Raw genomic sequence first — 24,626 nt, 5'->3', positions numbered from 1 at the left:
AATACTATACAACTCTTTAGAACAATTCAAAAGAGAATGTTTTTAATTAAAAAATTAATTAGCCAGGCATGGTGGTACACACCTGTAATCCCAGCAGCTTGGGAGGCTGAGACAGAGTTCAAAGCCAGCTTAAGCAATTTAGCAAGGCCAAGGCGGTAAACAACTCAGTGAGATCCTGCTGGGGATGTGGCTTGGTGGTAAAGTGCCCCTGGGTTCAATCCCCCAGTTAAAATAATGATGATGATGATGATAATAATAATAATAATAATAACAAAAATAATAATAATACATTTTAAGTTAGTTAATATTGTTAATTAAAAGAAAAAAGAACAAGAACAAGACTGTACAAACAATATAATCTCTTTTTTTCTTTTTTGGGGGGCATTAGGGATTAACTCCCTAGGTCACTTAACAAAGGAACCATATCCCATACCCCAGCCCTATTTATTTTGAGACAGGGTCTTACTAAATTGCTGAGGCTAGCTTTAAATACACAATCCTCCTGCCTCAACCTCCCATGTTACTGGGATAACAGGCATGTGCCACTGCACCTGGTTTGAGCTCATCCTTTTTCTTTTTTTTTTTTTTTTTAATATTTTTTAGTTGTCAATGGATCTTTTATCTTTTATTTATTTATTCATTCATCCATTTATTGATATGCAGTGCTGAGACTCAAACCCAGGGCCTCACACATGCCAGTCAACACTCTACCACTGAGTCACAACTCTAGCCCTTCATCTTTTTAAATTAAAAAGTATGTTGAAAGGGTATGTACTATCTTTAAATATTAATAATTATAGGTGATTTAAATTTTTTGTCTGATGATATTTTCTAATATTTTTGCAATAATCATAAACCTACTTGTCATAAGAAAAAAATCAATAGTTATTTTCTAAAAAACAAAAGAAAATGAACATTCAAATCTAAGGATTAAAAAAAAAATTGGACAGAGGCATCTTAAAACCATCTATGAATATTTTCAAGGACTAAAAGGCAGTTTCCAGTAAAGACGAATTGGAATCTTCCAGAAGGTCCCAGTGAGTTTAAGCAAGGTAAGCCACTAGCGTGGAGCCAAATCCTCAGAAATGTCCATGAATCCTCAAAACTCAATTTTTCTGTATAGGCCCTTTGAGAAATGATAGGTAAAGTGGGGAGACTCACAGAGGGGGGAAAAAGTACAGCAAGCTCACTTCCTCCTTGCTTAAGGAAAGCACAATGGCCGTGGGCAGCCTGGGAAACACAGACCCCCATCTGACTAGGGAAGGGGAGGCAGTTTCTGAGCTGAGATTTGTTAATCTGGATGGCAGCAGGGAATGAATTTTTACAATCAAAGTAGAAAAGCCCCAAAATAGGGGTTGGAAGAGAAATTCCCCTAAGCTCTGTAATTGAGGCAAAAGAACTCTGCTGATACTACAGGGAAGTTTCCTGGATAATGACAGGACATGGAAGGCAATAGAGCAGAACACTGGGCATTCAGAGCACTTAGAGCACACCATTTACAGGAGTTCGCCTTTGCTAAGAGGGACGCCCTGGAGCCCTAGAAAGGAAAATTCCACAGGGTATGGACTTAATTATTCAAGTGTCAGGAAAACCTGAGGAGCAATGGAGAGATGGCTGAGCACCTCCAGTTCTTTATGATGGAGAGCCAAAAGGTTTAAAGTATGTCTCAAATATCAAAATACATCCATTTGGGAAACATTTATTAGATGCCTCCTACCCATTCATGCATTCAGCAAGTAACTGGGTGCGAAATTTACATGGGGATAGCACTATGACGTTCAAGACATTTCTACCGCTGGGCACGGTTGCGCATGCCTATCATATCAGAGACTCAGCAAGTTCAAGTCCAGCCTCAGCAAATTAAACAAGCCCTAGCAACTTAGCTGGACTCTGTCTTAAAATTAAAAAAAAAAAAAGGTGAGGGGGATGTAACTCAGTGGTAAAGTACCCTGGGTTCAACCCCCCAGTAACAACAACATTCAAAAGACACTTCTACTTTCTCTGTCCAAATAAACAAAAATGGGCAGTATGAACCATTAGGCGCATCCTTGTAAAGACTCCAAGAAGCACAATGACAGGGTGTTGAACAACCAGTGCAGGCATTTCCTACCCTCTGTGAGCATTCTTCAGCCCCAAAGGACCCTGCTTCTTTCTTAAGAAACAAGGACTCCAACTTAGAAAATAAATGTGACACGGTACCCGAGGATAGCTGGTGCTGGATGATTTTGTATCTCTTAAAGACATCAGATTCTTCCCTGGGGTGAAGCTGTATCCTATAAATTATAGTCTCATATTATATATGTCCAGCACCTTTAGCTTTGTTCTCCATACAACATTTCTCTTCAGCTAAAAGGAAGTAGTCAATACCCTATTTTGAAAAATGATGCAGGTGTCTCTGTAAAACAAATTTAAAAAAATATGCACCTCTCCTTCCCTTTAATTAGCGATGCCATCCAATTGCACCTCTGGATAGAAAAATATTTTACAAAGTTATTCTTCCAGAGCCTTCCATGTACTAAGTGCCTTTAGTCCTGAAAACTTCCCTGCCATAAAACAAAGTGAAGGCACTAGCTGAGGGCACCAGGAAGTGCTCCCTCAGCACCTGCAGCGGCTGGTACCTACCTGAGGCCAGCTGACAGGCAGTCATAAAAGCTCTTTTGAAATAATACTAAAGTTCAGACATTCTGATAAAAGCCGGGAACTTCAAAGGTAGGACTGCAGAGCCCATCTCTAATCCTCCTCCTCATTTCTGATGTAGCAGGCCGGGCTCTGGGTTTGTGTTTGCCACCTACTACCTGAGCTTTGCCCTGTAGGCACAAGCTGCTGGAGACCCGAGTGGAAGTTCACACTCACTCCCAAGGGAGTGCTAGGTCCAGGAAAGGGGGTATAACCACGGTGTACAGCCAATGGTCCTTGACCAGTTAAATGCTGGTTAAAAGAAAAAGAAAAAATGAAAAACACCGATCTAGAGAGAGGAGCCCAGTGGCTATAGTCAGACTAGCTCTGATGCCAGATTCCAAGGCTGACTCTGTGAACTTGGGCAAGTCATTTCAGATTTCTGAGCTTCGGTTTCTTAGCCTATAAAAATGGTAACCCTGCATGGGTTGCAGAAGGAAGTAAATGAAGTAGCTTATGTGAAAATGAAGAACAAGGCTGGGAGCCTTCTCTCCCTCTTCCTACCTTAAATTCTATATATATATACATATGTGTGTGTGTGTGTGTGTGTGTGTATATATATATATATATATATATATATATATATATATATATATTTTAAATGCACACCCCTGTAAACCCAGCTACTTGGGAGGCTGAGACAGAAGGATTTCAAGTTCCAGACCAGCCTGGGCAACTTAGTTGAGGCTCCATCTCAAAATAAAATAAAAAGGACTGGGGATATAGCTCAAAGGTAGTACACTTGCATGGCATGTACAAACCCTGGGATTAATCTCCAGTAACACACACACACCAGAAAATATCTTAGCTCATTCAGAGTGTACACTGGTACATGAAGGCTTTCATACTCTTTCTTATAGCTGCATGGAATTGCACTGTAAGGTGGTAGGATAATTTATTTACCATTTCTCTACTGATGGACACTTTTGTTTTTCTCCTTTCATTTTATTTTTTGCTTTTACAAGTACTGATACAATGATCTTATCATTTCATATGTATGTTCATATCTACAAGAGAAATTCCCAGAAGTGGAATTACTTATACATTTAAAATTTTAATATATACTCTCAGAACTGTCTCTCTCTATATTATACTGATTTATATGTCTATCATCAATTAGGAGGGTATCTGTTTTCCATTATCATATCTCTGGAATAAACTTCTGTTTCTTTTGTTGCTAGTGGGCTGAACATGTTTTCACATGGTTAAGAACCATTTGTAATTTCCTTTTCTGTAAGCTGTCCACAATCTTAGCTTACTTTAAAAATTGGGTTAAGGGGCTGGAGGCGTAACTAAGTGGTAGAGCACATGCTTAGCATGTTCGAGGCCCTGGGTTCAACCCCAGCACCAAAAAAAAAAAAATTGAATTGATAGTCCTTTTCTTATTGATTCGCAGGAGCTCTTTATATACTGAAGAAATGAGCTATATGACATATGTTGCAAAAATGTTTTCCTGGTTTTGAGAACTGGAAGACTCTTGATTTAGCCACACAAAAATTCTCTATCCATGTAGGGTCAAATAAATAGTTTTTTTCTTTTATGACCCTTGGTTTTAAGTCATACTTAGAAAGTATTTTCCTAAGTTCGTTTAAAAAAAAATATTTACCACCTTTAAGACTTCATTTTATTATGTTTATTTATTAATAGCCAACTAAAGTCAAAAGTTTAAAATTTCACCAGGTGCAGTGGTGTATGCTTGTAATCCCATCTCAAGAGGGTAGGCAAGAGGATCACAAGTTTGAGACCAGCCTGGGCAAACTGGTGATAGCCTGACTCGAAATAAATAAAAAGTGCTGGGGATGGAGCTTAGTGACAGAATGCCCTGGATTCAATACCCAGCACCATAAATGAATAAATGTTTAAAATGTCATCTTTATATTAACTTAATTTACTTAATTTCCCCCTACCCCCCAGCACTGGGGATTGAACACAGGTCCTTATACATGCTAAGTAAGTGCTCTACCTCCAAATTACATTACCAGTAAATTAACACAAAATATGTACTTTTTGAATTAACTTACTTTGAAGTCCCTCTTTTCTCTCTTCCAATTCATGTTACCTCATATCTATACTCTTTCTTTCCATAACCCTCCCAATTTTTCATCTCAGTTATGAGCCAAGAATTAATCCACAATATTGTGACTGACAGTCCAAGATGCACTGAATCTCAGTATCTTAGAGCAAGTAGAGAATCTTGGAAGCATCCTTCCATTTCATAGCTAAGGATACTGAGATCCAAAGCAGTGAACTGGACTTGCTCAAGATCATGGGACTGGTTAGTCTTATATTTTTTCTTATTACTATTCAAGAAGAAGAGAAATATTGATTTTGCCATAAATTCTGTTTCATCAATAGACAGCTATTAAAGTACTCCTCTGTCCAACACTGAGCCAAGCATTGGGCTCCAGAAATAAATTATATAGCTTTGAGTTTTCAAAAAGCTCAAAGTCCAGTGTGGGGTATGAACACCCATACCTACAGACCAACAGGTAAGGCAACAGTGGCCTAGAAATGTGAAAAGTCTAACTAATTCTGCAAGGGATGGCATGGAAAAGACTCAGAAGATACTATTTTTAATTGGGCCTGACATGACTTGGACTTTGAGCAAAAACTGAGAGAAGGCATTTGGCAGTAAGGACAAAGCAGGGTATCTGGTGATATACGGTGAGAAGGAAATAATCTGGCCTAATGTCAGCAGTGGGTGGAAGAAAAAAAGTGGTTCCTTAGAGAATCTGTGATCATTGGCAGGTCCTCATGTGGGTCTGGGTGTCCAAATTGCAAGTGAAGAATTATAAATGAATGAACCCATATATAGACTTTCAGGTATTTGGTAGGAAACACATATTTTCCCTGGAAAAAAAGTGCTCTCCTCTTACAACTCAAAGAATTCTCACAGATAGAGAATTCTAACTAATATAAGCTCACAATCAAACATCACAAAACACCAAAGGAAAGAAGCCCTCATGAGTGAGAATCAGCAGAAGCATCTAACAACAATCTGCAAATATTGCATACAAATTAAGGATGTTCAATATGACTGAAGAAATAAAGTGGGAAATTAAAGATACAAGCATGGAATAAGAGTTTTTAAAACAAAATATAACATTAAAAAAAAAAGATCAAACATATTTGAAAAAGAATAAAATAGAAACACTGGGGCTAGGAATGTGGCTCAGTGGTAGAGCACTTGCCTAGAATGAGTGAGCCCTGGATTCCATCCCCAGCACTGCAAACAAAACAAAATAGAAACACGGAAGTAATATGATCAACCAGATTAAAAACTGACTGGATGAGCATCAGAAATAATAATTGTAGTGAATTACAACACATCAAACAAAGCTGGGCAGGGTGGCATGTACCTGTATTCTCAGATACTCAGAATGCTGAGGCAAAAGGATTACTTAAATCAAGGAGTTTGAGGCCAGCCTGGGCAACACACTGAGACACTGTCTCAAAACAAAGCAAAGCAAAACAAAACAAGACATCAAATAAATTGTATCTGTGAGTTAAAACTAAAACTAAAAATACATCAATGGAAGGGCTGAACAGAAGATTAGAGATAACTAAAAAGAAACTTAGTGAAGTAGAAGAAAAATAAGAAATTACCCAGAAAACGTCCAAAATAAGAAAAAGATTGGAAAGAAAAGGAAGTTAAAAAAGCCAGGTACGATGGTGCATACCTGTACTCCCCACTACTGAGGAGGCTAGGGCAGGAGAATTGCAAGTTCAAAGCCAGCCTGGGCACTCAGTAAGACCTTGTTTCAAAATAAAAGCTCAGTGATAGAGGGCTTGTCTGGAATGTGCAAGGCCCTGAGTTTAATCCCAGCAAAGGAAAAAAAGAAAAAAAGAATAAGGAGACAGAAAGAAAGGATACAATAAGATTTAATATACATAAAACTAAAATTAATACACTTCTAGTTGGAGTTCCAAAAGAGAGACTAGAGAGAGAGAAAATGAAGGAGAAACAACTGTTAAAGAGATAATGGCTGAAAATGTTCTAGAACTGATGGAAGTCTTCAATGCTTACCTTTGCGAAACCCACTGAATCCTTAGGTAAATGAGATAAAATCCATTCCTTGGTACATTTACAGTGAACTACAAAGCACAATGTGTGTGCAAGAGAGAGAGAGAGAGAAAGAAGAAGAAGGGGGGGGGAGGAGGAGAAGGAAGGGAGCGGAGGGGAAGGGGGGAGGAGGGAGGCGGAGGGGGGACAGGGGAGGGTGACAGGGGGAATGTGTCCAACTGAACAATAATTGGGCTACCAGCTTCTCTATCAATGAAAGCCAGAAAATGGTGGAAAACTGCCTGTACATACTAAAAGAAAATAACCATCAAATGAAGAATGGTTTTATACCCAGTAAAACTATTTAATTAGAAAAAGGAAATATAATCTCAGCCAAACAGAAACTGAAAGTTTATGACAAAAAAAACCCAAAAAACTTCACCACATAAAATTATGATCCCAGAAAGAATACCCGAGATGAGCTGCAAATGGTGGCGCACACCTGTAATCCAGCAGCTTGGGAGGCTAAGACAGGAGGATCACAAGTTCAAAGCCAGCCTTAGCAACTTAGCCAGACCTCAAAGAACTTAGCAAGATCTTTTCTCAAAATAAATAAAAAGGGCTGAGGATGTGGCTCAGTGGTTAAGTACCTCTGGGTTTAATCCCTAGTACAAAAAAAAAAAAAGAAAGAATACCTGAGATGAAAGAAGAAATTTGAATAAATAAAATTGGCAAAAACATGGAAAATCAAAGCAATGATTGACCACATACATTAAAAATAGCAGCAAATTTGTGATTTATTTATTTTGTGGTGCATGGGGATTGAACCCAGGGCCTTGTGCATGTAAAGCAAGCACTTTACCAACTAACTTATATCCCCAAGCCCAGTCCAATCTGTGATTCAAGAGAGAAACAAGATGCAGCTAGACTACTGTATGACAATTGCATCTGAGCAGGGACAGCAGTGACTTTATGTAAAGCATCACAAGGTTCTTGCTGTTTTTTTGAAGAACAATGGAGACTTCAAGTAACTTTAAACCTTTATGCAGTCTGCCTGCATTAAAAGAGCAGAAATAAGGCGTGTTAGTTCCAAAGTGGTAATGGGGGGAAAAAAAAAGTGAAGAAAAACATAACTTTCAATCAATTTAACCCATTATGTCCCATGGTCCCACTGATGCAACACCTAAAAAACTTAAATTGAGCAACAAATATACTGCTATGGTAACTTTTAAATAAATTTGTTCTTAGAGTTCTATTCTTTTGAAAAAAAATAGGTGAATGCTTAGTGATAATATTCATTAATATTAATGATAATAAATTATATAAATAAGTCCAGATTATGATTTCCAGCTATCTTAATGCATCTGTGAATTTCATTGAAAAATATTCACAGAATTGAAAATTTGGGACTTGATGGGCTAAAAGAATAAACAGATAAAGAACAGACAGCAAGTGCAAAATAAGATAGTAGAAAAAATCCAAATATACTCAGAATTATAACAAATGTAATTGGACTGAACTCACTAGTTAGCCAAACTGGATTAAACAAAAGTTAATTCAGCTCTAGGCTGTCTACAGAGACATGAGAAGTTGGGTGCAGTGGTGCACACCTATAACCCCAAGTTACTCTAGAGGTTGAGGCAGGATGATCATAGGTTCCAGGTCAGCCTCAGCCACTCATGAAGATCCTGTCTCAAAATAAAAATAAAATGGGATGCAGATGTGGCTCAGTGGTAGCGTGCTTACCTCACTTGCACAAAGAGAAGAGGGAATAGCACAAACAGCAGGACCTGGAGTGACAAGCTGGACCCAGGGTCTTATCTGATTTTGGCATCAGGTAAGTACATTTACAAAATAGACCACTGAGTATGAGTAGGAGATGGCTGAGAAAGACAGCTGAGAGTGTGCTAGAGAGCAGAGGGAGAGAAGTGGGAACAGTAAGGGTGGGCTCTTCTTTGTGGAATCCTAATAAAGGAGGGGAGACAGGTATATTTGTACCCATAGGTGGGAAATCAGGGCCTAGCAGGATGCTGGGTGCCTTGTCCTCTGATGGCAACCAGGTTAGGACACAGAGGAATAGGAGGGAGCTGGTGGTAGCCACATGGAGAGTGGCCCAGGTTCCCAGCTTGGGTCAGGGGTGAGTGGGGCTGACTCAAGGTTTTAAAAATAAAACAAAATAAAAAGGCTGGGGATATATCTTAGTAGTAAAGTACCCTTGGGTTCGATCTCTAGTACCCCCCACCCCCCCAAAAAAATGCCAGAATTTCAGAGGTGACCTGCTTCAGGGTAAGGGCAAGTCTACAACTGGTCTTGCAGTGTGCGGCTAGAGGATGGAACCCTAATGGAAGTTGAGGACTCATGAGGCTGGGGGAGGGGTCCCGGGATCAGAATCACATAGTGGGGTTAACCTACCAGCATCACTAGCTTTTAAAGGGTACCTGATGGTTATCCAGGGGTTGGCTTGGCTGTGATCTTTGTGAGGACCTTCTGATGTGACTCACAATACATCCATTAAATTTTGGCTACTGTTTTACAGCCTTCCCAATCTGGAAGCACATTGTTGCCCTACTGAGAAAGGACTGGGGCCCACAGTGGCATCCAGGCACTACCCAGAAGGCAATTTACACATAACCAAAAGTTAGTACAAAAGTCATAGTTTTCCATTTCAATCTGGAGGGTGAACCCTTCTGCTTTTTATAGTGATCATTCTAGCCTCATTATGAGTCCATAGACATTACACACCGAGGGTAGGAGAGGAAGAAAGGGAAGCTGGTTGGGCCACAAAAGGATCCCTTATGCTCAGTTTCCAACTGCATTGAAAATCCTCACGTTCCCTACCACTCTCTGCATACTCCCAGAAACATACACAACAGAGCATATATATTTAATATCAGAGACTCTTCACAACAGTGGTTGTCAAGGATAGACCCTCCTCAGAGGCCAACCCACTTCTAATAGTCTTTTTGCTTCATTTACAAATACAAATATTAAAAACAAAATACATTCAGACAAAAATTCAAGTTGCACAGAAATGAATAAAAGAAAAAAGACAAAAGGCTTCTGTACTTTGGGTAAGGCACCAGGGATGGGGGAAGGGTCAGGTCTGGGAGATCCACACATTAATTAGTAGGTAATAAAACCAGTTATTTTGCCTTATGATGCTGCTGATTCAACACCCATCTGGCCCTGCTTTGGCACTAACATCCTTTAATCCCTCCCTTTCAGAATCTACCCCAATTTCCTGTCACCACCTCATCCCCTCTAATTTAAGGGTGCAATTCTTCACCCTTCCTTCCAATTCTAGAATTTTTAATTTAGTCCTTAGCACTACAGCGATCTTGTTTTCTAATTCTTTGCAAATAAGCTTAAATTGGGCCCAATAGCAATACAGGTTTTCACAGTCTACTGTGGCAACCTGACGCTGCTCGGAACTTGTTTCCTTGGGAAAATCCTTTCTGTTTTTGACATGAACACTAGGAGATGCTTACTTGTAAGGGGGCGCCTCTGCAATCTTAATCTCTATGCTGCCAGAAAGAGCACACTCCTTGTCCTGCCTGCCTTGTGAGCAGGAGGCTTTGTGAGCAGTGACCCTAGGGCCTGCCTGGGTTCCAATCCTGGCGCTGATGTTGCTAAGTAGGTGAAGTCAGGAAAGGTATTCAACCTCAATGAGCTAACAGACAGTATGAAAATGCTTAGAGTTGCTGTAGAGTAAAAGATCTGGGCGAGGTCAGTGTAGAAAGATATTTGACTCCAGTTCTTGGGGCCACAGACCCCTTTGAAGTTAGTGAAAACCATACATCCTCTTCCCAGAAAAGTGCACACAAGTAAACCTCTGCAGTTTCAGGTACACTGACCCCTGAAGCCCACACACATTCCGGAGGGTCAAGGACCCCTAATTCCAGCCCTCCCTGCAGCGGCTTGAGAAGTGCATGGGACAGAACTCTGAGGCGATTCTACAAGTATCACGTTCCCTCACACGGAACTACTGAGCAGGTTCCTCTCCCCTTGCTTGGGTTCCGCTTTTGGCAGAAACGTTACACCTCTCTTCCCCAAAGCCCTTTTGACCCTTGCCAGTTTTTCTCTTGCTTCAGTCTAAATCCTCCCTGAGTCCCCTTAAGATAATCTCTGTGTGCAACACTGCTCCCATACCTTTTTGAAAATTATTTGGATCCTTTTCAAAAGCTCTGATGGTCCATCTCACCTTTACTCCTTAGGAAAGTCAGACCAGAACAGGGATTAATATCCACCTGGCCACCACTAAGGCAACACAGGTGTGGGTGCTAGGAAGCCCAGGTCCTTGCCCTCAAGGGGCATAGAGACAGCAAACAGCAATAAAAGCTACTGATCAGAAAAGCCAAGAAACTTGTGAGATTACCTAATTCCCTCATTACTTGCCTGAGAAGTGACTTGCCTGAGGTCATTTGACTACTTCACTCCCAAACTGAGAAACTCCCAGTTCAGTACTTCGAGTCTACCAGTGCTTCCCAGAGATGATCTTGCACAGGAATCTTGTTAAAATACAGATTCAGCAAATCTGCTCAGGGGCCTGAGATTCTGCATTTTTAAAAAGTTCTCAGGGAATGCTGATGCTGCTGGTCCATGGACCACACATGAAGCAGCTGGGTTTACATTAAGGTTAACAAGAACAATACAACCTGCTTAAAGCCCCCTCCTCACCCCCATCCCTGCCCTTCAGGTGGCTGTATAAATGGCATTTCTTTAGGAAAGAATCCCTTCCCCCCTCCTCCTTGATTATTTGTTCCTCTGCCTCTGAACTTTCTCCTTTGAAGCATTTATAACAACTGTAATTAAAAAGTATTTGTGTAATTATTAGTTTAATGTCTGCCTCCCAGCGAGACTGCAAGCTCCACGAGGACGGGACCAGCACAGGATCTAGTAAATCACTGACTGTCAGTGAATGAGTAGTTGCTGTGGTCTGCAACAGGCTGGGCCAGCATTCTAGAAAAGGAAGGTAAGATTTACACACATGCAAAACACCTTCTGGAAACCTCAAGGCCAACAGTGACATAGCTGTATGATTCCCACCAGTTTCAAATATATGCCAACTGACCTGGGGCTGTAGTTCAGTGGTAGGGTACATGTTTAGCATGCAGGAGGCCCTAGATTTGATCCCCAGGAACTCCCCACCATGACTACCCGTACGTTATATCAACCAAACTTTTAAGTTGAAAGCAACCTGTTTCAGTAGAAAAAAGGTGTCCTTAATCTTTACAGAGTACAAAATTGTCCTGATCTGGTATTACCACTCTGCCAGGGAATAATCAGGACCAGAAAAATAAGTATCCCCTTATAGCCCTCATTGGGTGAATCGTCCTGGCAGAGGAAGCAGTGGGCGAGCTCCATGACCAGCCTCACTCTGCTGCAGACTTACAATTTCTAGTTTTTCTTCTTCTTTCTTCTTTCAGTAGAACCCAAAGCTCTGAAGGCCTAGCTCCTTGGCATGGGTAGAGATGTCTGACCACCCCATCATTCTAGGGAGGCAAAGTCTGACACCAGCTTTGTGCCCTTGGACAAGTTACTTAACTCCTCTGTGCTGTTTCCCAGGCTACCAAATGAAAATAACAATGTGGGTAGCTAGCACTTGCAAGGACTAAAGGAGATGATACATATAACGCATTTAGCATAATCCAGGCCCAGGACACATCATTATTATTATTCTCTCCATCTCTGAGTCCAATTCAAAACCTCTCTATTGTTTTGCACAAGTCTCCACCCAGTGGCTCCACCCATTCAGGATTCACTCTTCCCAGCCCCCTCCTGCCTTACCTGTCTAAAGCTTGTTTGAAACAATGAATCACAGCACAATTCTGCAGCTCCCATCAATCACCTCCCTCCCTGCCTCTGCCTCTGAATGTCATTCTGGGGTCCTTCTGGAAGGGAAATCCTTTTCCTAATGTCCAGCGCAATCATTCAACAAATGTTTATGAAGGGCCTACTGTGTACCAGTCTTACAGGGACTCAGCAATTGTCAAAGCAAACCAAGCCAAAATAAGACGAGAGAAAGAAATCTATATATCCAAATCCACATATATCCAAGACCTCTGTGTAGGTCTACCAGTTCTAATCCACAAATGGAGATCATTTCAGATTTCTGGCCCTTCCCTATACCCCCATTCTTCCCCTCTGACCAATTCTAAATAAATCCAATAAGAAACTGAAGTATGAAGAAAGTATTACAGATTAAAAAAACAAAAAAGGTAATTTGGGAACATCTGATGACTAAACTTTCACCCCACTATACTGCTAGACTTTGAAGAAGTCAGTGATAACAAAGCCAGAAGCACCCAGTTGCCCAAATAGTCACACTGGCCAATCGAATTATCCAGGAGAGTGTATATAACACATCTTGAAAATACAAACACTGTTTACCAGCAGGGTGCTTTATTGGGGAACCCCAGCAATATCAGGGGCAGTGGCCTTGTGGAAGGAGCACTGGAAACAGATTCTGCAAGCTCAGGTTTGACTGCTGGGCCTGCTATGTACTTTGTGGTTCTGGAGCACTTTCCTGCCTCAGTTTCTTTTAAACAGTCTATAAGGTCCTCTTCCAGCTTTGAAGTCAAAGGGCTGGGTCAGCCATCATTCACTGAGACTCTGCAGATTCAGAGTCCATAATTCTATAAATTGAGTATTGCTTGTTGCAGACCCTGGCCAGGCATGTGAGATCTGGGGGTGATCAAACCAAGTGAGGAGCCTGCACAACGCATCAGTATTGGGGGGATAGTGAGCCTTCACCTGTTTCCTCTGAAATGCAACAAACTTTTTTTTTTTTTTTTAAATGGTGCTGGGGATTGAACCCAGGGCCTTGTGCATGCCATGCAAACACTCTACTAACTGAGCTATATCCCCAGCCCAACTCTTATTTATCTGATTCTAGAAAGAGGTTTACATTCCAGACCCTGTCTCTCTCCTTGTCTCTAGACAGAGCCTAAAATAAGTCTCCCAGGTAGGAAATGCCTGGTTGGGATGGAAGTGACCTAAGCACAGAACAAATGGCCCACCCACAGTGGAATGAAGACTCACCCAGGAACAGCTCTGAGAAGACAAGCAAAAGGCTTAGGAATGAGCCTCTGTTCCCACTTGAACTCACTGCAGCTCCTCCGCCCACACACAGGCAACCAGGCCAGACTGGAGGAAAAGAATATGACCCAAATGCCCATTCCCACTACCCAAAAGGAAGCAACTCTACCCCCAGTGTCCTCATGCAGTAAAGCCAGCTCTCCAAGATTACTGAAACACCAAGGTGGCCAGAGCTATAGGTGACAAGATTAGAGGTTCTGCTGAAAGACCAGCAGGTGCCTGGCACAGGGTTACATGTGGCCTGTGGCTGGAGGGGCAGCTGACAAAACCACCCGGAAAGCCATAGAAGACGATATTAACTTTAAAACAAATAAGAAAGGGATGGTTGTAAAAGGTCTCAAAAGTCAACAAGGCAGGTCCATCCCCTTTGACATGAATATATTCTAATATCTAATGACAGTTAAAAACCATTTTCTTCCTTTCTCCCACCAGGCCCCACTAGTTCTCTGAAGGCCCACAGTGAAGACATAATAGAGATGTAGGTCCCCTGCACTACACAACACACACACACACACACACATCACATACAAATACACGGGCCCTCTACTTGTCATAAGTGAACTTTGACTGTTTTTACTTACACTTGTACAAAGGCAGGGCCAAGAAGGCAGCTTCAAAGCTGGCTAGGTGACCCCCAAGAGCGCAAAGTCCTTGGCACACCTGTGGGGGAGTTTAGTGAGTGTCTCAGGTATCCACAGGGACTAGTCATGTCTTCTCTAGGTGGACACTGGTGGAGAGTTTCCATGATGAACAGAAATAAAGGCGCTCAAGATGCATTTAGCAGTTAGAGCACTAGACCCACAGCTCAAGAGCGGGCCAAGAGGAAGGATATCCCCTCACTGGCAGACCCGGCTCAGACCGGGAAGGATTCCACAGTGTCCCGGTGCAAGCGCACCCAGGCTGGTACTATGCCTTGCCGGAACCATCTCTGAGCGTGGAGATGTATTAATGACAGTTTCGGGTTAGTTAAAACCCACACAGGCACCTCCCAGACCTCTTAAATCTTCCCAAACTACAGTTCAGAGTGGAGGGAAGCAGTTGCAGGGACCATAAAAGTCATCTTAAAAGGCAAGTTGGAAAAAAAAAAAAAAACCGATACGCACTAGTTAACAAGTCCGCGGTTAGGGTGGCAGTAGCCAGGGGCCGATCTGTGGGATCTGCGCGCCTAGGGTGGGGATACTGGGGCTGCCCTGGCGGTCCCGGAGCCTCTTCGCCCACCTGGCAGCCTGGGCCCCCCACGATCTGACGCCGGCGATCACGCCCCACAGCTCCGTCCAATTAGGAAAATGACCGCGAGGAGACGGAAAGAGGGCGACGAGGAGGGGGGTTGAGCCACGGGAGGCTAAGGACCGACCGTGGGGACCCCACCCGCCATCCCCCCCACAGTCGACAATTGCCTTCAACAGGTTCCGGCCCCGGACGCAGTGATTCGGGTCGTGTGTGGGTCCCGCGGCGCCCAGCTCGAGGCGGGGGGCTGCCCTCGGGGGCGCCCCAGCACCCCCAGCTGCGCGCCCAGCCCTCCCCCACCACGGCCGGCGGGGACGCGCAGCAACCCCACCCGCTCGGAGAGTAAAGTTTGTGGGCAGCCGCAGGGGCGGGGCGGCGAGGGGGTGAAACTTTGAGTCCCGGGCTGGGTGCGGGGGGAGCGCACCGAGCGCCGGGACACCCACGTGCGGTCCGGAGCGCCACCGCCGCCGCCGCCCCGGCCTCCCTCTCCGCCGGCGCCGCGGCGCTTTCCTTTCATTTTTGCTTCTCTCTCCCTCTCTCTCTCATTCGCGCGCTCTCCTCGCTCTCGCCCTCTTTCGCTCTCTCTCTCCCTCCCTCCTTCCCTTCCCCCTCTCCCTCCTTTCCCTCCCCCCCCCCACCGGACGCCATCTCTCCCTCTTTCCCCGGCTCTCCCTCTCTCCCTCCAGCTCTCCGGCATGAGGGAATGTGGAAGTGAAAGGAAAAGACGACATGTTTGCAGCGCTGCGCGGGCCTGCGCGCGGCCGTCCCCGGGGAGAGGCGGGGGGCGGGTCGGCCGCGGCCGCAGCGACCCACCCCCGCGCCCCCCGCGCCCCAGCCGGCGGGCTGCTTGGGCTGCTGGGCCGGGGGCTGTGGGCCGCTCGGGACACTCACCCTGGGTCCGGGCGCGGCTCCTGCGCGGGGCCCTCGGCGGGCCGGGCCGGGCCGGGCCGGGGGCTCCTGCTGCCCACCGCCCGGGCTGCTGCTGCGCGCCCGCCTCCACGCGCGCCCGCCGCCTGCGCCTGCCGCCCTCCCTCCGGCTCCTCTCTTTCTCTCCCCCTCTCTCTCCCTCTCCTCTCTCGCTCGCTCTCTTGCTCGCGCTCTCTCCCTCCCTGGAAGAAGGGAATGAGGCAGGGCTGACGTGAAGGGATGCAAAACAGCTCCTCCTAACCCAGCTCGCAGAGGAAGAGAGACAGAAAAGCAGCCCTTTTATCTCTCTTTTGTTTTCTCACTTCCTTCCACCCCCCAACACCCCCTCCTGTCAGCCCAAGTTTTCTTTTTCTCTTTCTACCACAGAGAGGATTTTTCTTCCTTTCTTTCTCTTTCTCTCGGTTCAACTCTTCTACTCGAATTCAAAAGCCTGGAGGGTTTTTTCCCCTCTCTCTTTTCTTCCTTCTTCCTCCTTTCTTATTTCTCTAAAAGGGTTTTGTTTGCTGTGGGAGTTTCGTTTGAAAATCAAGTCACGCCTTTTTTTCCTTCTTTTCTCTCTCTCTCTTTTCTCTCCTCAGCAGAAAAGGGGAACAAAGATTAACGAGCGGGGGAGAAGGGAGCGTCAGAACCTCGCATGGAAATGGGGGGCCCTGCCCGGCACAAAGGGGCCCAGGGGCCCCGACCCCCCGGGAAGCCTGGGGGTCCCCCCCGAAGGGAGTCAGTGGGGTGGGGGTTAGCTCCTGGGTTCCGGATCCTTCTGAAGTACGGACTGGGAGCCCCGGGTCGGTGGTCCTCAGCCAGAGGTGGGAGGCTGGGTGTGTTCTTTACTCATATATTTATAAAGTAGGCAGATGGGCTTGGAGCAACATCCCCGCAGAGCTCGGAACAGTGAGAGAGCCTTGAAACAGCTGTTAGCAGAGCCCTGGACGGCCAGGACCGAGGGAGCGGCGCGGGCTGTGAGCGCCAGGCCGGGGCGGGAAGGGGTTCTGAGGAGTCGCAGGGATGGCCCCTCGCGGGCTCCCCAATCCCGGGGCCTGGGCCTCGGCCCGGGACGCACTTGCTGGGGGGCGCCGAGGCGTGGCCGTTCGCCGCACGCCGGTCGGGTCCCTGGCTGCTCCCCGCAGGGCCGCGGGGTCCGGCGCAGCTTGGCCTTCTCCCAGCTCTGGGGCAGGCCGGCCACCCGGCCTCCAACCTACAGAACCCGCGCCACTCAGAGCCGCTTCTCGACTCCGACGCAGGGCCGGTCCTGAGCCGGCGGGAGAGAGCCGCCACGAAGGGTCAATTATTCATGGAGCGCCTGGGCGTGCTCCCAAGACCTGCCCTGTCCTCGGCTTCTCCGGAGAAGTGGGGAGAAGACGGGGGAAAAGTTCCCAGAGCAAAGTTGGGCACATTTCTTATTTTCCCAAGTAAGTATTGAGCACCTGCTGGATGCCTGGCCCTTGGACTGGGGCTGCAACGGGGGCGGGAGGGAGAAACGTGAGGTCCTGATGGGCCCCCAAGAGTTTCCGCTGGAAACAATGCGAAGGAGGCTGCCGCTCAGGACCAGGTCACTGGGAAGAAGGAAAGCCTGGATCCTCTCCCCCCCACCCTCCTCTCTTCCTTCCCCTTCCCTTCCTCCTGGCTGCATCTTCTTGGCTCCACCCCTTCTCCTCATCAATTCCTCCCACACTTCCCTGCTCTCCCTGGCTTTTCACTGGAGGGTCCCTTCTCCCAGCGAGGAGCAGATGCTGAGCCCCATTGTCTCTCCCCCAATGACTGCAGTCTCCCAGGGACAGGACCTGCCACTCTTCACCCCTCCCCCAAGCCGGGAGGCCTGGGCCTTTAGAGACTGGAGACCCAAGGCCACTGCCCCTCGCCCCACCCTACACCAGCTCTTGGTGCTGTGAGCAATGACTCCAGTCACTCAGAACATGATTTATTTCTCACTAGGAGTGAGAAAACAGAAGCCAGAGAGTTTGCTTCAGCAAGAAAGACACCATGGTTTTGACATCGGCACATCGAGCCCCCAGTGACCCCAGAGCCTTCCTGCATGCCCTGTTAAGAGAGTGCCCAGTACACTCTTTTAATAGGGCCTGCAGGAAGTCACATTTCTGTCATTACCTGCTCCTTAGTACACTCAAACTGTATCCTTTAAACAAAGCAAAACACAGCTCTGGTAGTCACACATTCATTCAACAAATGCTTGTCAAGTACCTACTCTGCACCAACTAGTGTGCTGGTAGTAAGCACCTAACCATCAGCAAGATAGGATCCTTGCTATGGCTTTGCAGACAGCAGGGGAAGGAGCAAAAAAAAAAAAAAAACATAATGTACACAAGGGTAAACCAAAAAAACATCTAAAGGGGTACCTGACTTAGGGTATTCCCAGAAGGCTTCCTGGAGGAGGTTACATCTAGTTAAATGGACCTGTGTCAGACAGTGCATGGGAGGAAACAGCCTGTCCCCAGGGCAAGAGAGAAAGAACACTTTTACAGGTTCTTGGAATTGTTAATGAGTTCAAGTACTTGCTGCAGCCCAGAGTACTGTGGGGGGTGGGGGTGAGGATTGGTGTCAGGGCACAAGTGGGGGAGGGGAAGGGGAAATGTTCAAATTTTAGCCTTCCCACTTGCTAACTCCATGAACTTGAGTGACTATAACAGTGGCTCAGTTTCCGTACCTATAAAATAGGGGTAAGAAGACCTGTGGGTTGCAGAGAGGCTTTATGTTTAAGTGCCCAGGCTTGCTTGCTGAATATCCCTGGGCAACTGACCACTCTATGTCTAAGTTTTCTTGTCTGTAAAATGGGGATGAAGATACATGGTTCACAGAGTTCGTGAGGCTTAAACAAACCCATGCCTAAAATACAGGGTAGCTTCTGTTCACAATTACTATAAATGAGGGAGTGACAGGGAGATGCCCTTACAACCTGGATTTGAGATTATTGGTTTAAGTCAGAGTGACTCACCAGGCCAGAAACCCGATGAGCTGGCTGTGGAGGAAGCTTTCTTCAAAAATGCTCTGTGTCCCAGCAGGTAGCTGGACTGGGGAACACCCGCCTCTGTTTGAGACCTCAAAAACATGACCAGAAAAAAAAAATGACCAGAATGGATGTAGTTAAGAAGGTCAAACCTTCTTCTTTAGGAAGAAGGTGGGCCTTGTAAAATCCAGAAGGAGCAGGTACCTGGCTGTGTTTGCTCAGGTGAGAGTAGACATAGAAGTTGTGCTGGGTTTGTGTGTCAGAGAGGGGAGGGTACTGACTCCACCAGAGCCCATGTTAAATCTCTTAAAACTATTACTTGGGGTCCTGGTTTTCCAAACAACCTGCAGATGAACTTCACACTAGCAAAATGCCCCCTGGATCCAGGCAGACACCAGTGTTCCAGTTCTTGTGTTGTAAACATTCTACACTTCTATTATTTCTTTATAGCACAAATTCATTGTGAAAGAATTTGAAAATCAACTAAGCAAAACTGGAAAAGAACCACATACAGAGACATTATGTTTTGGCATATAACCTTGGACCTTTTATATCCCCATATCTACATGTAAATGCCCATAATAAAACTATACATAATGTTGCTAAACAAATGAATATATATGTAAATGTTTTTTTTACAGAATAAAAAATTTGGCATAACATCATACCTATTAAAATGCAATCATTTTTACCAGCTAATATGTCACATATATTTCCTATCTATAAACATCTACATTATCCTTAGTAAATATTAATCTGTGGTATGCATATATCTTAATTTTTTTATTTTAATTATTATTATTATTATTTGGTGGTACTGGGTATTGAACTAAGGGGTGCTTTACCACAGAGATACATTCCCAGCCCTTATTATTTTTTATTTTGAGACAGGGTCTTGCTAAATTGCCCAAGCTATCCTTGAACTTGAGATCCTACTGTCTCAGTTTTCCAGGTCAATGTGATTACAGGCATGTGCCACTATACTCAGCTCAGATTTTCACTTTTCTGACACTTACGATGAACATTCTTTTCTTTCTTTTTTTGGTACCAAGGATAGAACCTAGGGACACTTAACCACTGAGCCACATATCCAGCCCCTTTTATTTTTTATTTTGAGACAGGGTCTCACTAAATTGTTGAGGCTGTCTTTGGATTTGCAATCTTCCTGCCTCCACTTCCTGAGCTGCTGGGATTACAAGGGTATACTACCGCGCCCAGCAGGTAAACATTTTTGTACAGTCTCCTTTGTACCAGGCTAGGATAATACTTTATGTGAGGTAGGTGTCATCATTTTACAGATAAGGAAACTGAGGTCCCAAAATCTTAAAAACTTCCGGAGGTCAACAACCATGGCATGACTGAGGCAGAATTTGCAGCCAGGGTTTCCAGTTGGGAGTTTCCTTTCAGCATTTCTGCTTCCCACTTTTCTTTGAAGACACCCCCCTCTTCGGGATCCTTCCCACTATCTTTCTCTCTTGAATACTTCCTTCCTATGAAAACCTGTTGGACAGGAGACCAACTTCTTTCTCTGACACCTTATTAACTTCAGTGTTGCCCACTTCCTGGGGTTGTAAGGAATGAAAGCAGGTAATATGTGACATAAAATACATGATCCTGTATTTTGCAAGTTATAAAGCCTATGTGAATGTTAAGAATAAAGGCCTAAGCTCATAGACATCACATTTAGCCAAATCCCCTGACTTACCCAAACCCAGGAGGGAATCTTCCTCATTCACTTTAGAGAAAAAGAAATCTGTTTTGAAACACAGCAGTAATGGAGGCCTCTCTTGGGCATTTCAGAAACCCCACAGTTGCCCCCCAGAGCTGAAATTTGAAGGTAGGTTTGTTATAAGATTTATTAATCTTCATTATCTCCCTGAGGGAGGATGTATTTATGATACAGACCTTCCAGAATGTTCACATCCATCTTTGAAAATCTAAGAAATCTTGTAAGCTGAGAAAGGAATGAAACACAGCTCTTCAACATTTCCATCAACATGTTCACCAGAATAACTCTGCTGGGAGATTAGCAGGTGATTATTAAAATCTGGGTTTTTTTTCCCACTGGCAGAATCAAACAAACATTTTAGAAGATATCAATGGCTTTGTATCATTTGATATTTAATTTTTAATATCAAGCCCTTAACTGAAATGCAGACAATGAGAGAAGAGACTCCAGTTGAACTATAGACACCCTGCAGCAAGCACAGTTTGGCTTGGGCTATAAAATGGGTTGGTCAGAATCTGGGAATCCCTTTGAACCCAAGGCCTTGTGCCTGGGAGGCAAGCACTCTACCAACTGAGCTACATCCCCAGCCCTTCACTTAGTTCTTAAAGTCACCAAGAGCTAAGTTAATGACACAGAAATTAAAAATCCTCAGAACTACAGTAATAGTTTAGGAATCCTCATGGTTTTAGGGGGAAACCCAAAGAAAGCAAAAGTCTGTATGGATAGAGGGAATAAGCATATGGTATTTGAAAATGGTTTTCCAAGCTGCATTGACAAGGGACATCAAATAATCCACTTCCTCTAACCACCCACTTGTGATTAAGGGTGCATGATTTTTTTGGTTTGTTTGTACAGTTCTGAAGCCAGATGTACAGATAGGTAGTTATTGTAGTTAGGTAAATCTGGTCTAATATCGAGTAAGATAGATAAAATGGAGGCCATTATAGAGAATGGAGTCCAGGAAACCAGAGCAGCCTTGGGGAAATTGAAATGTTAATGTCCCCAAGGCCCTGAGCCCACCCTAAGGAAATGTTAATGAAGCAGCTCCCAGCAACAGGAAAATGCTAATCAAAAGCTGCCCAGGCCATTCCTGCCCAGACTATTCCTTCGGCACACCTATCTCCCACCTTTTGGGCCTTCCCACCTGCATTCCATCACTGAAAGATATAGGGAAACAAAGACATGAGTGTGGGAAAGACGAAAGAAGACCTTAGCTATAAAAAAGGGAAGACCTCCCCCTTCCACGGATTCTGCCTTTTGGGTCCCCTTCTTCCTCCGGGGAGAAGTCCTTTCTGCTGTCCTTTAATAAAGCTACTTTCCACTCTAAACTTGCCTCGCGTGCTTCTTTGGTGTTATAATTCAGCATTCAGGGAAGCAAGGACTCCTCACTCGTCTCGGGTAAACAGTGGTAACAGTTCATTGAACCCAGGGGCACTTAACCACTGAGCCACATCCCTAACCCTTTTTTATACTTTATTTAGAGACAAGGTCTCACTAAATTGCTTGGGGCCTTGCTAAATTTCTGAGGCTGACTTTGAACTCACGATCCTCCAGCCTCAGCCTCCTAAGAGTTGCTGGGATTATAGGCATGTGCCACCACACCCAGCCGAAATCAAGTTTTTGAAGAATATTTATTGACAGGAAATGTTTGTAACATACTAATTTGATACAAAATTGTATATGCATCAGAATTATATTTTTTCAGATTTTTATATACTTGTATATTTATCCAGAAAAATACATATAAAATGCCTGAAAGGAAATAAAAGTTGTTTGTTTGTTGGAATTATGAGTGATCTTTGTTTTCTTCTTTATTTTTAGTGTATTTGTCAAATTTCTTTAATGATTATGTGTGTTTTTCTTCTTCCTTGATCAAACTCTATTTCTTTGCTTTTTTCCCCCTTCAGCTTTATTAAGGTATAATTGGCATACAAAAGGCACACCTAATTAACCCGTAAAATTTTGTGAGTTTTTACATATGTAAATAACATATGTTGCAATCACCACAATTAAGGTGACCAGTGTAAACATTGCTTGCAAAAGTTTCCTTATGTCTCTGTGTTGTTCTATTTTGTTTGTGTAGTAAGAGTAATTATATTATTATCATTATTATTATTAGTAGTAATAGTACTGGCAATTGAACTCAGCAGTACTTTACCAGTGAACTACATCTTGATTTTGTATTTGTTACATATTTATATTATTTATTTATTTATTTCGTACCAGGGTTACTTTACCACTGAGCTACATCCCCAGTCTTTATTTTTTATTTTAACATAGGGTCTTGTTAAATTGCTGAGACTGGCCTTGAACTTGTGATCCTTCTATCTTAGCCTCCTCCGCACCTGGCTTTTTTTCTTTCTTTTTTTTTTTTAATTTTGAAACAGGGTCTCAATAAATTGCTTAGAGCCTCACTAAGTTGCCTAGGCTGGCCTTGAGCTTTTGCAATCCTCCTGCCTCAGCCTCCTGAGTTGCTGGGTTTACTGGCATGTGCTACTGTTCCCAGCCCTGATTACATTAATTTTAAACCTTTACTTAGAGGTTTTAGCCTTCTTATTCATTTCACAATCAGTGGTGCAAAGACCCCAGCCAAGACTTCAAGCAGGTTCCAGTTGAAAGAGAAACAGCCATGCAAAGACATTAAGCTGCAGAAGGCAATTATTTCTCTTTCCTTGGAAATGTTTGAAGAACTAGGAGGAAAGAGGAACTAGGTTTTGGTTGCTGATGATTTGGGCTCTGGGTTGAATAGACTATCTATTGTGAAAGTGTATTGTGCAAAAAGAGAATAGAGCTTTTTGTGAAGGGAGATAAAGAGGGTGTAGGGTGGGAACAGGGAGGATGGGGGAGGAGGCAGGGCTGGGCAGATCCCTGAGAAAGGCCTAGAAGCACTTGTCCTGTGGGTGGATTTCAGACAGAGATGACCTAAAGGTCCCTACAATTTGTCCCCCCAAGCCTGCCTCCTGATCTCTGTATGCTCCCTAGCCTGCCTCTGGGTCTCAGTGTGCAGGTCCAGCCCTGTACCTGGTGCTGTGTTCATATGGACTGAGTAAATGGTTATTGTCTATGAAACTAGATGAAAAAATTAGTATGTAACATTAGGGATCAATCCTGAGTTTCCTTTTTTTGTGGTACTGGGGTTTGAGCGGGGGCAGGGGGGCGGGGGCTCCCACATGCTAGGCAAGTGTGTACCACTGGGCTATACCCTCAGCCTCTCCTAAATTTCCTTTGAAGCATTAATGGAAGTGGCTGAAAAACAAAGCCTCTTTTGTGAAGCTGTAATGATGGGCAAACTCCAGGGGAATTTATAGCCTTCCCACCAAGGCAGCAGGTGGGATGTGGGTTGTATCTACCACAGGGACCTGGGTTAAAGTTCAAATGTGACAGTGACTGAAATCTAAGGAGCCCTTGGCTGTACTGACTCGCCAGCTGGGTGACCTTGGTCAGATGCAGATTCTGAATGCTCCACTAAAGACTATTAGGGTGACCTATGTTCATTGAGAGGCTCCAAAGAGATAAAACATAGGACAATGCACATGGACAAGAAAGAGAATCTGCAAACAGAAGGAACTACTAATGTCTGTGTTAATACCATCCTGATTGGAGGGGGTGGGGAGTGGAAAAGGGTGCACGGACCCCATCGGGCTGTGCTATGTTGACTCTTCAGATGGGAATTCTCTTTTTGGTCCCCTCCCTTTGTCTTTATTCTTTATTCAATCAACAAACACTTACTGAGCACCCCCCAACATGCTGGCCACCCTCCAGGGTCTTCTGGGCAATGGAAGATGATAGATGTAAGGCTGGTGCTGACTTATTACATAAGAGCAGAAGCGGGAGTTCCCAGCTGTTCTCTGTGGGAAGCCTTCCTGTAAGAAGAAGGTGCTAGAAATGGAACCCATGACCTCACTTATGCTAGAAAAGTGCTCTACGACTGAGCCACAACCCCAGCTCAGAGTTTTGAAACTCAAGTGAGAACTTGTTCAGCAAAGCAAGGGGGATCCCGTGTATAGCAG

At 44.4% G+C, this 24,626-nt stretch overlaps 1 protein-coding gene and 1 long non-coding RNA gene across 6 annotated transcripts in view; one reads left to right on the top strand and one right to left on the bottom strand.

Moving 5' to 3' along the window:
- Nucleotides 1-15,985, bottom strand: part of Znf710 (zinc finger protein 710) — a 71,146-nt gene extending 55,161 nt beyond the window's left edge. Inside the window, exon 1 of one of the 3 annotated variants that reach the window (XM_046437509.2) lies at nucleotides 15,896-15,985. The gene's annotated coding sequence lies outside the window, so the exon portion shown is untranslated. Of the gene's footprint in view, nucleotides 1-14,358; nucleotides 14,825-14,880; nucleotides 15,211-15,895 lie in introns of those variants that run through there. The other 2 variants (XM_046437515.2, XM_046437499.2) reach the window with 2 other exon arrangements.
- Nucleotides 15,986-16,006: 21 nt separating this feature from the next.
- LOC124088106 (uncharacterized) lies at nucleotides 16,007-22,244 on the top strand. 3 transcript variants are annotated; one of them, XR_006850266.2, is made up of 3 exons: nucleotides 16,007-17,337; nucleotides 18,940-19,109; nucleotides 19,338-22,244. It is a non-coding gene; the product is annotated as an uncharacterized LOC124088106 (long non-coding RNA). The 3 variants fall into 3 exon arrangements; XR_009226230.1 differs by having other exon boundaries at nucleotides 16,632-16,887; nucleotides 17,170-19,109; XR_009226231.1 differs by having other exon boundaries at nucleotides 16,632-17,337; nucleotides 17,861-19,109.
- Nucleotides 22,245-24,626: the final 2,382 nt, after the last annotated feature.

Source organism: Marmota monax, unplaced genomic scaffold, assembly GCF_021218885.2.
Source record: "Marmota monax isolate L192 unplaced genomic scaffold, Marmota_monax_Labrador192_F-V1.1 WCK01_AAM20220418_F8-fsc00005, whole genome shotgun sequence".
Taxonomy (NCBI): domain Eukaryota; kingdom Metazoa; phylum Chordata; class Mammalia; order Rodentia; family Sciuridae; genus Marmota; species Marmota monax.
This window is presented reverse-complemented; position numbering and strand designations above follow the sequence as displayed.